Source organism: Jatropha curcas, chromosome 4 (assembly GCF_041381405.1).
Source record: "Jatropha curcas cultivar XTBG-Jc1 chromosome 4, XTBG_Jcur_1.0, whole genome shotgun sequence".
Taxonomy (NCBI): Eukaryota; Viridiplantae; Streptophyta; class Magnoliopsida; order Malpighiales; family Euphorbiaceae; genus Jatropha; species Jatropha curcas.
Window position 1 is genome coordinate 27385911 of NC_143154.1, and position 16057 is coordinate 27401967.

The following is a 16057-nucleotide window of genomic DNA, read 5'->3' on the forward strand; positions in this document are numbered from 1 at the left end:
TAATTCCTTCACTGCAAAATGCTTGTTTATTTAATGCTGGATAAGTAATATAATTATTCTGTTGAAGAAGAATCTGGCTCACATTGGGTTCCATCAAGTGCTCTTAGTCTGCAATGAATTCGGGCATATCATTATTCCAAGATCCAGTGATTGTTCTACGGGTTAAAATTGCAGCTTTGGTTGTTGAAGCATTGGTGCAGATGATCAGTATCATTAGCAGAACAGGTAAAGACAATTCGACAGACCCCAGTTTCATTTCAGCTGATCTCTTTTTTTCTTTTTTGCCTTAATTACTCCCTATATGGAATTATATCAGTGTGACTCTTATTTGGCTGAAGCCTAAAAGTTGTGGTCGTCATTGTGGTCCCTCCGCTCTCGCATATCCATTCATCATTTTTCTCTTTTAATACAATTTGATGAGCTTGAAATTCACCTATTTCTTTTATTTTTCCATTTTCAAAGCCATTGCAGATTTCTGTATAAAGTTAATTGGTTGAGTGATGCTTAAATGAAGTCCTGCATGTGTAAGCATTCACGCTTTTGGTTGGATAGATTCAGTAACAAGAAATCAATTTGTCTGTCCAGCTTTTAATAACTTCTCTCTCCTTACACCATCAGATTCTTTATAAATTTGTACTTTAAAATTGCAAAAAATAAAAAAAGGACAGAGGACGGACTAAACTAAACTAAACTAAAGCTTTGTTGGTACATTTTTGCCTTATTTAATTATAGGGTATCTAAATAACAGTGATGCAAATAACACTGATGCATAGTTACATAAATTAAACATAAGCATATGTTTTCATAAATCAGAACAATAAAATAGGTATTATATGATTGGAACCTGCTGATGTTTTCTTCTGGTCAAATTCATCTAATGTCTGCACCTATCGTAGTTGGTGCACATGCGCATACTTTCCCCGGGTTGGGAGGGCAATTATTATATGGTTTTTCGCTGCAAATTGGTTGTCTTTCTCTTACTACTTGCGGAGTAATATGAAGCGTGTTAGAGGCTTGAAGAAGCCTCTGGCTCACACCGGATTCCATCAAGAGCTCTTCTTCTGCAATGGATTCAGTGATACCATAATTCCATGGTTCACTGATTGTTTTACGGGTAAAAATTGCTACTTTGCCCGTTGATGTATTTGTGCAGATGATCAAAATTATTAGCAGAACGGATAAAGACAACGCATTATGCCCTCCTTTCATTTCAGCTGACCTGTTCTGCCTTTTTGCCTAAATTTCTCTCTTTATGGAGTTTTATGAGATACTTGTTGCTTGGCTGAAGGCTGAAGCCTAAAAATTGTGGTCGTCTTTATATATGGATGCAATAGGGGAAATCCCCTTTAGACCACTGAACTTACCTGGTTTGGTCATCTGAGGACTACAATTTTTATTGGATCCAATTAGATTCTTCAATTCCCCCCTTTTGTACAAATAAAAAAAAAAAAAAAAAAAAAAAAAATCTTATTTTTAATTGTCATAAAAAAGTGAAATATTTGGTCAGGGCCCACTGAAGAAAATATGGACCACAATTATATGTTCCCCTAGATTTTAATTAAATAAATAATTGAAAGTAAAAAAAATACATTCACGTTTTAAATTTAAAAAAAAAATTGATGCCTTTTATGTTTAAAACTTTATTCATATTTTAAATTTAACTAGTCAGTTTTATTTAGTTATTATTATAAACAAGTGTCTATCTAAAGTGAGCATATAATTACGTTCGTAAAATGAGTCTGACTAATGTTTAAGAATTGATTTTTTGGATGAACAGATCCAAAAGTGACTTTGAACAAAACTTAAGGACTTTATAATGATTTCTCATAAGCATTTGTCAATATTAAGATGTAGGAAAGTTTTATCTAGACCGGGCTATAATTCTACGCATATATCAAAGCAACAAGAATAAAGTTTTTTATTGAAATGATGTTATTTTTTACCATATATATATAAAAAAAAAAAGATAAAGCAAGTAATTTCCTTAAAATATATAGGTAATCTCCATACATATAAATTGAAACCAAAATCACGTTTATGGTGGATGAATTTGAATCCAAATTGTGCTAACTACGAACTATATATATATAATTAGAACTATTGCACATCATCAAATTGGTTAAAATAATAATTAGCTAGGACTAAAGCTAAGAACTGGCACCAGTGTGGAAAATTGCTTTAACCAAATGGATAAAGTTGAAAGTCCCCAACTATATAACGAAGAACAAGTCTACTTTGGAACCAGACGATATTGAAGGTAATGTATTTTATAACATCAGTACATTCAAGTGAATCACATATTTTAAGTAGGAAATTATTTGTCTAGACCGGGTCTATAGTCACATTTACATACTAAATCAATGACAATAAGAATTTTTTTAAAAGTGTTCCGACTTTATCATTTTTTTTCTAATTCATGGTCAAAAATACCTTCATTTCAATAAGAAATTTTATTTTTATTAGTTTAGTCAAGTAGCGAGGCCATAGACTCGGTCTAAGTAAATTTTCCCCGCCTACGTCTCCCTTTAGGGTTCATTTCGAACTCATTCTCCCTGCGCATTAATTATTTCTGAAAAACCTGATTTCACTTCATCAGAGTCGTTCTTTGGTACTAATTGTGCTCCTTGAATCACTAATCGGTCCACCTGAGAATGTAAATATATCATCATCATCAATGGTAGCGACCTCCTTATATGGCATAGATGATTCTTTCTGGTTCTCACTGACAATATCACTTGCATGGGAATTTTTCTCAGCAAATTCTTGAAGCTGCAATGCAAATTCAAGGCTCCATATCACATCACACATTTTTGGCCTTTCAGTTGCTTTTTCACGCACACAACTTTCAGCGATCTCCACAAACTTGTTTAAAGAGACAGATGTGATATCACCATTCAACTGCGGGTCAATAATCTGATCAAGAGTTCCTTTTCGACAACATTTTCTTGTCCACTCAACCAAGTTCACTTGTTCTTTGTTTAGGTTTGACATGATTGGTGGCCGGGCGCCCAGCACTTCTAACAACACTACCCCAAATGAGTAGACATCAGATTTCTCAGTGAGGTGTTGCCTGCGATAGTACTCGGGGTCAAGGTAGCCTACACTACCTCTAACGACAGTGCTGACATGGGTTTCGTCTTCACTGGTGGGACCTGTTTTTGACAAGCCAAAATCTGAAACCTTGGCCACCCAATTCCTGCCCAATAGTATGTTTGATGACTTCACATCACGGTGGATGATGGTGTGTTTTACGCCTGTATGAAGATAATGTAACCCTTTTGTAGCTCCTATACATATTTGTAGTCTTTGCTTCCATGGGAGAGGAGGGTTATTTGTTCTGTATAGATGATCTTAAAGGCTCCCATGCGGCATGTACTCGTATACAAGGATCATCTCATCTTGATCATCGCAGTATCCAACCAAAGAGACGAGATGAATGTGTCTGAGCCTGGACAACATCTCAATCTCTGTGTGGAACTCGCGAGTCCCCTGTTTTGACGATGAATTTAGCCTTTTTATTGCAACTGGGATGAATTCATTTTGAATATAGCCTTTATGCACAGTACCAAAACCTCCAGAGCCAATAATGTTCTGATCTTCGAAATTTCTTGTAGCTGCTTTGATTTCAGCCGTTGTAAATCGATGGCAAAGATCAGTTGGCAGTGACATACCAAAACCATCAGTATCATTTGCTTTCCTTTTTGTTCCTTTCCCTTTTCGTTTGTAGATAAAGAAAAATAGAACAACAGAAAAAGCAAATATTGTTGGTTAATTAAGATAACTAAGAAACCAAAAGCACAGAAGAGAAAGTGGAGCTGTATATTGCATATTAATGAAGAAAAGAACAGAGCCTTTTATAGGCATTACATAACAACTGAACAGAAAAATAGCCTCAAAAATCTGCAACTAATCTATAGCAGATAATCTTTTATTTCCCACTGCTAACAGTAACATAAATCTAGGAACTAAATCAGCAACTAAAGGCTCCACTAACTTAATTTTGAATCAAATCTTAACATGCCCTCTTGATTCAAAATCACAGATGCCCAATTGTTGTCCAAAATAAACATGTTTCAGCTGAGATAGAGATTTAGTAAATAAGTCTGCAACTTGATCATTTGTACCACAAAATTCCAACTCTATTTTTCCATTTGCTACCAACCTTCGAATGAAATGGTGCCGAGTTTCAATGTGCTTTGTTCTGCTGTTGAAAGCTGGATTCTTTGCCATTGCTATTGTGCCTTTGTTGTCACAATAGATTTTAGTTGCTGCCACTTGCTCTTGGCCCAAATCAACCAAAACTCGCCTAAGCCACACTGCTTCACATGCTGCAGAAGTTGCAGCAATATACTCTGCTTCCGAAGACGACAGAGCAATAGTATCCTGCTTCTTTGAGCTCCATGAGATGGCACCTGAACCAAGACTGAAATTGTAACCTGAGGTACTTCTTCTATCATCCAAAGAGCCAGCCCAATCACTGTCAGTATAGCCAAATAATCTGAAATTTGAGACTGTGGTGTACCATATTCCAAATTCAACAGTTCCAGCAACATATCGCAAAACCCTTTTTTTAGCTCCAAGATTGTGCTTTGTTGGACTATGCATAAATCTGGATAAGACACTAACAGAAAATGCGATGTCAGGCCGTGTATGAGATAAATAATTCAGTCCACCAATCATTCTCCGAAAATAAGTTGCATCAGCTTTTTCTGTCCCATCTTCAGCTTGTAATTTTTCATTTAAATTCATTGGAGTTGAAGCCACTTTGCAATTCACCATGCTGAATTTTTTTAGCAAATCACTTGCATATTTTTGTTGTCCAACAAAAACTCCATCTGCACATTGTTTCACCTCAAGTCCAAGAAAGTATTGCAGTAACCCCAAATCTGTCATCTCAAATCTTCTCATCATAAAAGATTTAAAGTCAGCAATAAGACATTCATTGGACCCAAAATAAATCATGTCATCAACGTAAACACAAACAACAAGAAATCCAGCTTTGACTTCTCTTTTCAAATATAAAGTGGGCTCATTTTCACTTCTAACAAAACCATTCTCACAAAAGTAGCCAGGCTCGCGGTGCTTGTTTAAGCCCATAAAGAGCTTTTCTCAATCTGAGAACTTTATCCTCATGATCATTTTCAACAAAGCCTTCAGGTTGAGAAACATAAACTTCTTCCTCCAAATCTCCGTTTAAAAATGCAGACTTCACATCAAATTGAAAAACAGGAAGAGATAATTGAGCAGCTACAGCAAGCAATAATCTTACAGTTTCAAGACAAGCAACTGGTGAGAATGTTTCCTCGAAGTCGATACCTCGTTGTTGGGCATACCCCTTCGCTACAAGCCGTGCTTTATGCTTTTGCACACTCCCATCAGCATGGTACTTGGTTCTAAAAACCCATTTGAGCCCGATAGCATTCTTCCCTTTAGGCAATTTTACCAATTCTCAGGTCTGATTTTTCTGAATTGAAGTTATCTCTTCATTCATAGCATTTTTCCATTCTTCCATTGTTGCTGCCTCCTCATAGAATATTGGATCTGAAACATTCAAAGCAAAAGAACAAGTTTCATATATTTCTCTCAAGGATCGGGTCTTCCTTGGAGGAGTTTCAATCGATGAGGAAGAGCTTGAGTTGATTGGACTGGAAGAATTTGAGTTGTTTGGACTTGATGAGTTGCTACTAGTTGAATTTGACGATAAAAAATCAGCAACATCATTTGATGGTGAAGAATCAGCAACATCATTATCTAAAACTGGAGCTTGGTCTAAATTCTTAGCATTTCTCCAATCACATTCTGCATCTTCATTAAAAACCACATTTCTGCTAACAATAATTTTGCCACTTAAAGGATTATATAGACTATATGCCTTGGATTGAGAACAATAGCCAACAAAAATGCATTTTTCAGACTTTTCATCAAGTTTGTGGCGAGATTGAGAATTAATTAAAGCATAGGCTATACAACCAAAAATTTTTAAGTGACTTACACATGGTTTTCTGCCTCTCCAAGCTTCATATGGTGTTTTATTCATGACAGCCCTTGTTGGAGAAATATTCAAAAGATATACCGCAGTTGCAACGGCTTCAGCCCAGAAAGAATTTGGAAGACCCTTGGCTTTGAGCAAGCTTCTGGCCATCTCCACAACAGTTCGATTCTTTCTCTCGACAATACCATTCTGCTCTGGTGTGTATAGTGTGGTGAGCTCCCTATGAATGCCACATTCTTCACAAAGAATATTAAATTCAATAGAATTAAATTCACCACCTTTGTCCATCCGGAGACATTTGATACGACTGTCCAGCTGATTTTCTACCAAGTTCTTAAATTTCTTGAATGTAACAAGAGCTTCAGATTTACACTTCAAGAAATAAACCCAATTCATACGGCTATAGTCATCAATTAACAATAAAAAATATCGATTACCACCAAATGATTAAGTTTGCATGGGTCCACACAAGTCCGCATGTATCAATTCAAGACAACTATCAGTCCTCCATGATTTTCCTACAGGAAATGATTTCTTACTTTGTTTGCCCAAAACGCATCCTTCACAAAACTCAACAGATTCAATCTTGGGTAACCCATTAACCATATTTTGCTGACTCAAAAACTTCAACCCTCTTTCATGTAAATGCCCATAACGCAAATGCCACAAATTAGATTCATCAATTTTACTAACAGCAAGAGCAGTGTTTTCCATGGAAGCATCTAGTGGAAACATTTTATTTTGAGTCATTGGAACATTAACAATAGTATGACCAGTTTTCTTATCTTCAATACAACATGAGTTATCATCAAACACAATTCTATACCCACTAGTCATCAATTGCCCAATACTTAACAAATTATAAGCCAAGCTAGGAGCAAATTGCACATCATTCAAAAGTTTAGTATTACCGTGGCGAGTATTGATGGCAATTGTACCTTTCCCTTCCACTTGAATCACCTTATCATCACCCAGCCGGACTGTTGTTTTTTCTTTCTCATCAAGCTCTTTAAAATAATTGCTTTGTTCCTGACATGTGATTAGAGCACCCACTATCTAAAAACCAAACAGCATTTGCAACATTTTTATCAATCGAATGAGCCATGAAAAGCATACTCTCTTCTTCTTCAGCAACATCTGCATGCTTTCCTTCATTCCTTTGCTTTCCTTCATTCCTTTGCTTGGTCCAGCAATCAGCTTCTTTGTGGCAGACTTTGTCACAATAATAACATTTGATTAAATTATCTTTGTATTGTCGTTGTTCTCCAGAACGTCCTCCTCTTCCACGGCTGCCGCCGTGACCTCGACCACGATAACCACCACGAAAATTGCCTCTATTTGAAACTTTGTCATGTGATTTACTGTGAGAGGACTCTCCTTTCACTTGAAAAGCTTTTTCTTCAATTTTTGTTGATGATTTATTTATCCTGCTTTCATGAGCTTGCAAAGAACCTATTAAATCATCAAAAGAATAAGCAGATAAATCTTTCGACTCCTCTATTGCAGCGACCATATGATCAAATTTAGGAGACAGACTTCTCAATAATTTTAAAACCACAGTCTCATCAGTAATTTTTTTGCCATATGCTCTCATTTGTGAGATAATTTTAGAAGCCCTTGATAAAAATGCTTGAACAGACTCAGAATCACCCATTTGAAGTGTTTCAAATGTTCTACGAAGAGATTGAAGTTTTACAGTGATTACCTTTGAGCAGCCTTGAAATTCATTTTCAGAATCTGCCATGCTTCCTTAGAGGTGGCTACTGCTGAAATATGAGAGAAAATCTCATCCGATACAGCTTGTTGAAGGAAGAATAGAGCCTTTGCATCCTTCTTTTTATTTTCTCTAAGCTTTTGCTCATCATTGGGGTCTTCATACCCATTCTCAACTAGCTCTCACAATTCTTGCGAAATAAACATAGTTCGCATTTTTATGGCCCAAAATTCATAACTCTCACCCTTGAAGAGAGGAATTAAGGGTTGAGTTGAAGTAGCAGTGCCATTTACTGCCATTTGAAAGGTTTGCGTGAACCACTCTTCTTTCCCTCACTCTTTTTTTTTTTTTTTAACTCTCCTCTACCTGCCAAAATAATGACTCTGATACCAAAAATATGTTGGTTAATTGAGATAACTAAGAAACCAAAAGCATAGAAGAGAAAGTGGAGCTGTATATTGCATATTAATGAAGAAAAGAATAGAGCCTTTTATAGGCATTACATAACAACTGAACAGAAAAATAGCCTCAAAAATCTGCAACTAATCTATAGCAGATAATCTTTTATTTCCCACTGCTAACAGTAACATAAATCTAGGAACTAAATCAGCAACTAAAGGCTCCACTAACTTAATTTTGAATCAAATCTTAACAAATATTACACCTATCACAACCCCAACAATAACTACAACAGATGACCCTTTACTCTTTGTTATCTCCTGTAAGCTTGATTGTTGTTGTGATGATGGAGGAACCACCATTAGCGGTTCAGGGTTGGATCCAGCAAGATTACCATCTGAGTTGTTCAGCTTGAATATCTCTAGACCATTCAAGATTGCATAAGCATAAGTTGAATGATCGGCAGGGTGTAAAGCGAGCCATAAGTCCTGGTTGCTTTGGCTTCCTCCTCCTGGGACCCCAATCACGTAATCTTTGTAGACTGGAATGCTATTACCCCCACTCCAGTGGATCACATCTGCTTGTGCTTCAGCTGTCATGTTATTTATAAATATGGAAAACACTCTTTGACCTTCATGAGTGATCTCTTTTTCAGTTTCACAAAAATGGAGGCGGAGAAGATAATTGAATCCAGAATCAACCAAAAAGTGCCAGGTGAGATTGTAATTCCTGTTTATCATAGAATCTGGACCCATTGTACGTTTACTAATGTATACAGCTTCTGGTGCAACATATGCTGGCGTATCCTTACTGTATTTTATTGTGACATTACCGCGCCCCATATGCTCGACACCAGACAGACCACCAAAAAGATAGCTGGAATCATCGAACCATGTTCGAAACATTCCTGTATCGTCTACATTCTCAATATCTCCTCCGCCAACATTTAGACGACAAACAGTTTCAAGAGCCGTTGTGTTGTCGAAATTGAAGATCATGTTGTCATTTACGAAGGGATAAGCATAGTCGTTATCTTTTGCGTACAGATTGGTTGGCATGGAAACTATTTCTATGCCATTAATGAAAGCAAAAGAATTTGGAGATGGAGTAAAAGTTAAGTTGATGACTGCTTGGTTATCCCATACAGTGATGATAAATTCTTTGACAAAGTATGCAACTCGTGGTTGCATTGCAGAAACAGTTAGATATGAACTGAAGTTACTTAAAAGGGTGTAACCATTAGCCGTGACGGAGAAGAAGGAGGTTGATGTGTCGAGGCCTGAGTAGCTATTTGGATAGAAGTAAAGACGGATAAACTTGGGTCCCATTGAGACAGGAAACATGCAAGTGTATTTAGAGCGAATGATTCGAGCAGTCATGTAGGGTACCTGAGTAACAGAAGGATCTTGTTGGGAGGCTTTAGAAGCTGAAGAGGTTTCAGAGTTCATAGGACAGTATTTGGACTGCTGATCGGCATCGCCCTCCCATTTCCGGCGATCCATTGACTGATCTCCAGATGGTGCACCGCTATTTAGGAGAATTAGATCCGTAGGGGTGTAAGGCGACCTGTTTTGGATTGCAATGGTTGAAAGAAGGGGATTGAGAACGAGAAGAAGGTAGAGAACTGCAGTATGCATAGTAGAATTTTCCGTTAGGTTGCTGTTGGTTGAAGTTCAAAATTATAAGAGAATCTTTTCTTGGAAAAATATTTTATTTTATAGAAGTGGAAGAACATTTCTTTATACGGCATAGTTTCTAGCAAATTTTGGAACAAAAAATTGAAATTGGGAGTGCTTCGGCAATTTTCATTCTAACTTATTAATGGGGTTAAGGAAGACCTTACTGGGATTGACTCCCAAATTTAGGACTCAGTCGTATTGAACCGTTCTTTCCACTTTATTTTTATTTTCTAGTTAATTTTATTTCTGCAATTTATTATCTAAATTAGCTTTTCATTTTCTCTCTATCATTTCGGGAGATATTAATTTGCATGTTTAGAGATTTTTCTCTCTATCATAAATTTATTATCTAAATTTAGGCCTTGTGGCCCAGCTGAATTATGATTTATTTTGTTATTTTCTCCGCTATCCCACTGAATAAAATGAATTTTCCTTTTCAGTGTCGTGGAAAAATGTGTTGCTTTCTTGATAGACATCAAAATTTATGAGTGCTATCCATCGATTATTCTGAGCAATAATTCCCTACTGATAACAGAAATTAGTTCACTCGAGCTCTCTTTAGATTGGTGCAGTAAAATTAGAAATTTAAGATTTGAAAATATGTAAGTGTTTAAGGTTTTAAATTATGAACAATTCCTTAAAATTCAATGGCTTATTGCGTTCTTTAAATCTTTTTCTTAGTTCAAAATTTTTTTACTTATAGTTTTAAATGAATTTTTACTTGATTTAATTAAAATTTTGAAGTGATATAAGAATAAATATTATGAAATAATTGGCTGAAAAAAAGTTAAATATTTGATGTTCATGCCAATCGCATATGGATATTTACATTATTATTCAATTTATCTCCTTGTAGATTTAGTTTGAAGCATATATATTAAAGATAAGAGAGGTTATTTTCATATTGAAAGGATATGGAAATACTCCTAAGAAAAAAAATCTTAATATATATATTTTTTTTATTTTGCTTCACATAGCTTAATTTCAGCTGTCGCATCTAAAATTATAAATGGAAATAATAAAAATGAGAGTATCACTTGAAAATTCAATGTTTAATTGACTAGTTGGGAAAATTTTTAATGGCCGGTCTATTCTTGTACCAATAATGCAGAAGAAAATGCCATAGACTTGAATGAGTCGGAGTGGAAAAAAATATGACAAGCAATTTTCATGAAGTTGCATTCTTAGGCCCCCTGCTTTAGACAAAAGTTAGTGTTTAATCACTCATTAATATTATAAAAAGTCATTCATTCAAACACGGAGAAGTTAAGAGAAAATGACGAACTCTCATAAAAAAAATTTCATAATATAATTTATGAACCAATCCACACTAAAATTAACTTCTCTATAAACACGAGAGAATTTATCTCTCAATATATCATAGTAAAATAATTCTTCATAAAATTATAATTAAAAATTTGTCAGAGTGAATAGTTTTGAATTTTAATATTTTATATTTCAAAATAGATATTGGATCAGCAACCATCAATAAATTTTTTAAAGCATATTTGTTATACTAGCATGGTCTTGCAATTTTTGGTTATGGTTCTAGATTACTGTGACCATTCTGTTAGGCAGAGCGGTGTCCACTTCACTTAACCATCTGGCTTGGAAGCAGGAACTTCTGTATTGACTGACTTCAGGTCTAGCTTTTACCATTCAACCGCAAATCATGGTCTTAAGGCATATAACAATATTCTGGTGTTTCTGGACAATATTATCTGTTAGGCCTGTATGTGGAATTTAAATTTAGAGATAAAGATGAAGGCGCATAATTTCATTTGGTTAAGTTTCTTTGAAAAGGTTGTAAGATATTTGTATTTCGTGTACTACTTGTCAAAACTCAAAGCATATGAGCAGCCAGTTCTACATGATCTTGGGCTTTTAATCAAGGCCCACCTTCTCAAACTTCTTTTCGAATGGGCTCTTTTTTTTGGTTGGATTGGTAATACTCGATTTGTTTCAACGGTCGTTGGATTATAAGTTAGAGCCTAATCTGACGGCCCTCAAAAATCAAATTACACTCTACTATTAATCTAAACATGGATTGGAATAACTTTTTGTGAAAAGTTACTGAGCTACTCTTGAGCTATGTTCGGCAATAACTTTTTATAGTGTTCGGTAATATAATGTCTGAACTAGCTTTTAGAGGTTAAAGTAGTATTTTGTGAAAAGTTAACTTATGTAACGTTTGACTTTCAACATTTCATGAAAATCTATTCGAACAACTAAAAGTTAAATAAGCTCAAAATTGTTGAATTGTCTCTAGAAGCTTCCCATGCAATTTTATCGCAACATCTTCTAACAATCTGGAGATTTTCTGCCCATGGAGATAAAGTTTCACAGGATTTAAGAACAATGATGGTATCTTTCCATGAGGAAAGGACTACAAATGTGAGGAAAACTTCTGTCTTTGCAATGAGGTTTCCATCTTCAAGTTCGTCACTCATCTCCAAGAATTCTGCTCCACACCTTAGTGCAGCTATGTTGTTAGGTTTTAAGTCTAATGGAAGTCCATAACAAAACTTTAGAATGGTTTCAAATGTTTCTGGTCCTCCTGGGAAGTTTTCAAGCTTGAGTTCATACCCAAAATTTGAAATTGATGGCTGAAGTTCTAGACGGCCTATGTAGCCACATTTTGATAGCAAAGGATACTGTTGCAGGAGAAATGAATGTGTTAGCAAAAAATAAGACTTAATTTATAAATTTTACTTGTTATGGTTATGTCCTGAATCCACTAATGTGTGATTGGTTATTGAATGGAACTAGATCAAGAACAATCTAGCATACATTTAGTTTAGTTTTTATGCATTTAGAATTTTCAGTATTAGTTTTATGTGGGGATATATAGATAGGGGGTAAAGATGTGAAATGAACGAGAAAATGTGCGTAAATGAGGAAAATAGTTCCAATTATATACAAGTAGACTCCAAGAAGTTCTGTAACAATTATTATTATGTTTAGCAATGTAAGTTCAACGTCTGGCATATATGTGCAATTACTTGTTTTCTCTTTCCCTTTCTCCTCCCTTCAAGTGGAAATGTTCATTGCTATTTGAGTTATTGACAAAAAAATCCAAAACATTTGTTCAAATTGTAAATCATTGCTGAAACAATAGCAATTATAGCATGCAATTCGTTATGGGAATTGGGAAATCTTCTTTGATGACGTCCAAAAATGCTTCGGCAAAAAAACCTTGTAGTTTTATCCATTTGCTAGTCATTTCTTTAACGTGTCATCTTTGTTGAAATAAGATATGAATTTGAGAAAAAAAACAGTGAGTGTAATTATCAAAATTATTCAATTAATCTCCATAAAATGTTAAGTATTAGAGTATTTAATGTTTTATAAAAAGTGCTTAGTTAATCTTTAAAAGCAACTGTAAAAGTTTTATTACCCAATGGTAGAATTAATAGAGATGAAATTTTAATTTAACTAAAACGCTAAATATTTAGGACTTTGAATGTTGTTTGAATTTAATTTCCATATTTTCCAACTACTTGTAAAGGTTTAGGGGGTATAGGAAATTTGAATTTTTGAAGAGATTTGAATTTTATTTTGAAGAAATAATTATTAAAAATTATTTTGAATTAAATTCAAGAAGTAGAAAGAAAGGGGAAAAAAGAAAGGAAAAAAATTTTAGTAGAACTATGTATGTCTGGCAAAGCGCATGTGAATGTCAAATGCACGAGGGAGAGCGACAGACCAAAAATAGTGCCAACATAGACTTCTCCTTCCTCTTCATTTCTAATAAAATAAAATCACTCTCTGTCATTTGATCAAACACAAGATAAGCCATGGATGGAGAGATGCTCAAAACGAAATGGGTTGTCATCGTTGCAATTTAGAGCTGTGCATCGTACACCTTCAACATCTAATTTTCCATTCTCAAACCCAATTAAGGCTTGCAACAATAAACATTACTCTTTCTGGTTAAAATTCCTGATTGGGAGTATTCAAAATCTATATATCCAAGTGTGCTTTCAATAAAAAGATTTGAAAATTATATATCAAAAACTTGTGTTTAAGTCCACTTGTAAGCCTTCTTGGCTATCATTGTAGTGGAAAAATAGACCTTGTAAGTTGCAAACAATGCAGAAAGATATTGCAGATGCTTCTAATCATGTAATCCGGAAGCACCGAAAATTGAAGCTCTACATGTCCCTATGTAGCTTCCTTCCACTTTCTATAAGTTCATTGGAAAAGTCTGGACGAGCTCATATGTACGTTGATAGTGATTTTTGCAAATATGCGAAATCACAACAAATAATAAAAAGTGAGTAGAGTATTATTTCCGCGAGAATTGTATACCAAGTACTAAAATTATATTAACCTACTATTATTTAAACGGCAATAAGGAAAATTATTTTAAGAAATTAACTTTAACAAATAAAAGAGAATGAAAAGAAATAAAGCAAGGCAATTTTGAGTAAAAGAAAACAAGGATTAAAAGCTACTAGATATTTTGATTCACTTAATTCTATCCAATTTATTTTATTAGTTTGATAATCAATTTTAATTGTTCAAGTAGAGGAAACAACCCTAAAATTACTAACAAGCTCTCCCGATTTATTTTTAGCTATTTTAACCCGGTCTAATTACCTATCTTCCAATAGCGCAATCAAACATGAATTAAATCATTAAGTTTTATGGTTTGTTTTGTGAATTCATAATCTAAGGTCATTAACTTATGAAAACTCCCCATGAGTCAAACCATATAGCTTCCGCATCAAGTTATTATTCTCATGTGATTTATTACCTTTTTCATATCAAAAACCCTTCTCCCGATAGTGATTAATGAAATAAATCAATTCAGTGGAGAAACTCTGTCTGGAAGCATTAAGTTCAATAATAAATTATACTTTGAACAAAGAAAAGCAAATTTAATATTATAAATTGTAAAAGAAATTAAGCTACATCAAATTCCTAGTATGAGAATTTAGTTCGACATAGTAATTAAATAAAACTCAATTGAATTTGAGAATAATTCCATAATCAATATGAATGTGAAAAGTAAAAACAAGATTAAGAGTTTAGAGATAAAAACTAGTCAACATATAATTCTGGACAGCTTCCTTGAATCTTCACACAAATCTTGAGCACTTGAAGTCTTGAAGAGAGAGAGAAAAACAATAGAAAAAAGATGGAATATACAATGAATGGATTTCGTCTTTATGGCTAGTCTCTCTATTTATGTAGACTTTCTGGAATATCTTCGTTTTCGTTTAGGAAAGTGAATTTTTATTAAAAATACTATAAAATAACACATATCATACACTTACCACTAACTTATACTTTTGCTTATCTACTTATTTTCTTGTTGATATTGATTGAATGAGGAATTGTTAATGACAATGATAATGACAATAAAATATTATTTTGAGCAATAAATAATTCAATAATAATCCAAACAAATAACCAATCAAGTGATGATCTGGTTATTTTTTATTTACGTGAAAAATGAAAGGTTTTAAGTTCGAGTCCCCTCGATCACTAGCTTTATAAATAGTAATTATTCTGTATTAAAGTTTAATCCAAAATTAATGTATAATTTTTTTAAAAAAAGATAAAAAATATAAATAATTTGAACTTTATGAATTGATTTACACCAATGTATGTATATGTGTTAAACAAATACAGAAAACAGAGAGTTGAATTAACTTAAAATTATTCTAGTGGAAGCACTGTCTGCAACCATGGTCATGTCTAAAAATAAGAGCATGATGTTACTTTTGCAACATGTATTCACTATTGAAAGAGATGAACCGGTTAGAAGAAAACAAAATTCAACAGAAAATTCATTTAGTTAATAAAAATTATTTTGCTATTTTTTATTCTTAACTCGTTAAGATATTAATAAAAATTTATTTAATGAATGAATATAAAAAAATAATTATTTAAATATATAAATTTAGAAATCTTATAAACATTTTGAAACATTCCAAAAAGTAATAACAATCAAATAAAATAGAACATTATTTTAGAAATTCAATGGTGAGTGTATGCATTAATTGTTATACCAATAATGCAGAAGTAAATGCCATAGACGTGAAAGACTTGGAGTGGACAAGCAATTTTCATGAATTCGCATTCATGGGTCTCCTGCGGTAGACCAAATCAGTGGTGTCGTTGATTATATATATGCTTACCTTTGTTTTTATTTACCCAATTGCATACACTTCTAAACTCATATAAACCACTGAATCAGAATAGTTCAAATTGGCAACGAACCAATCATCAATTGTATGGTAAGCAACTTTTCGGGAAAAATTT

The 16057-nt window shown here is 33.9% G+C and overlaps 1 pseudogene; it reads right to left on the reverse strand.

The window, feature by feature from the left end:
- Nucleotides 1-2525: 2525 nt before the first annotated feature.
- On the reverse strand, nt 2526-9987 carry LOC119369084 (receptor-like protein kinase FERONIA; annotated as a pseudogene).
- Between the last annotated feature and the right edge of the window lie 6070 nt (nt 9988-16057).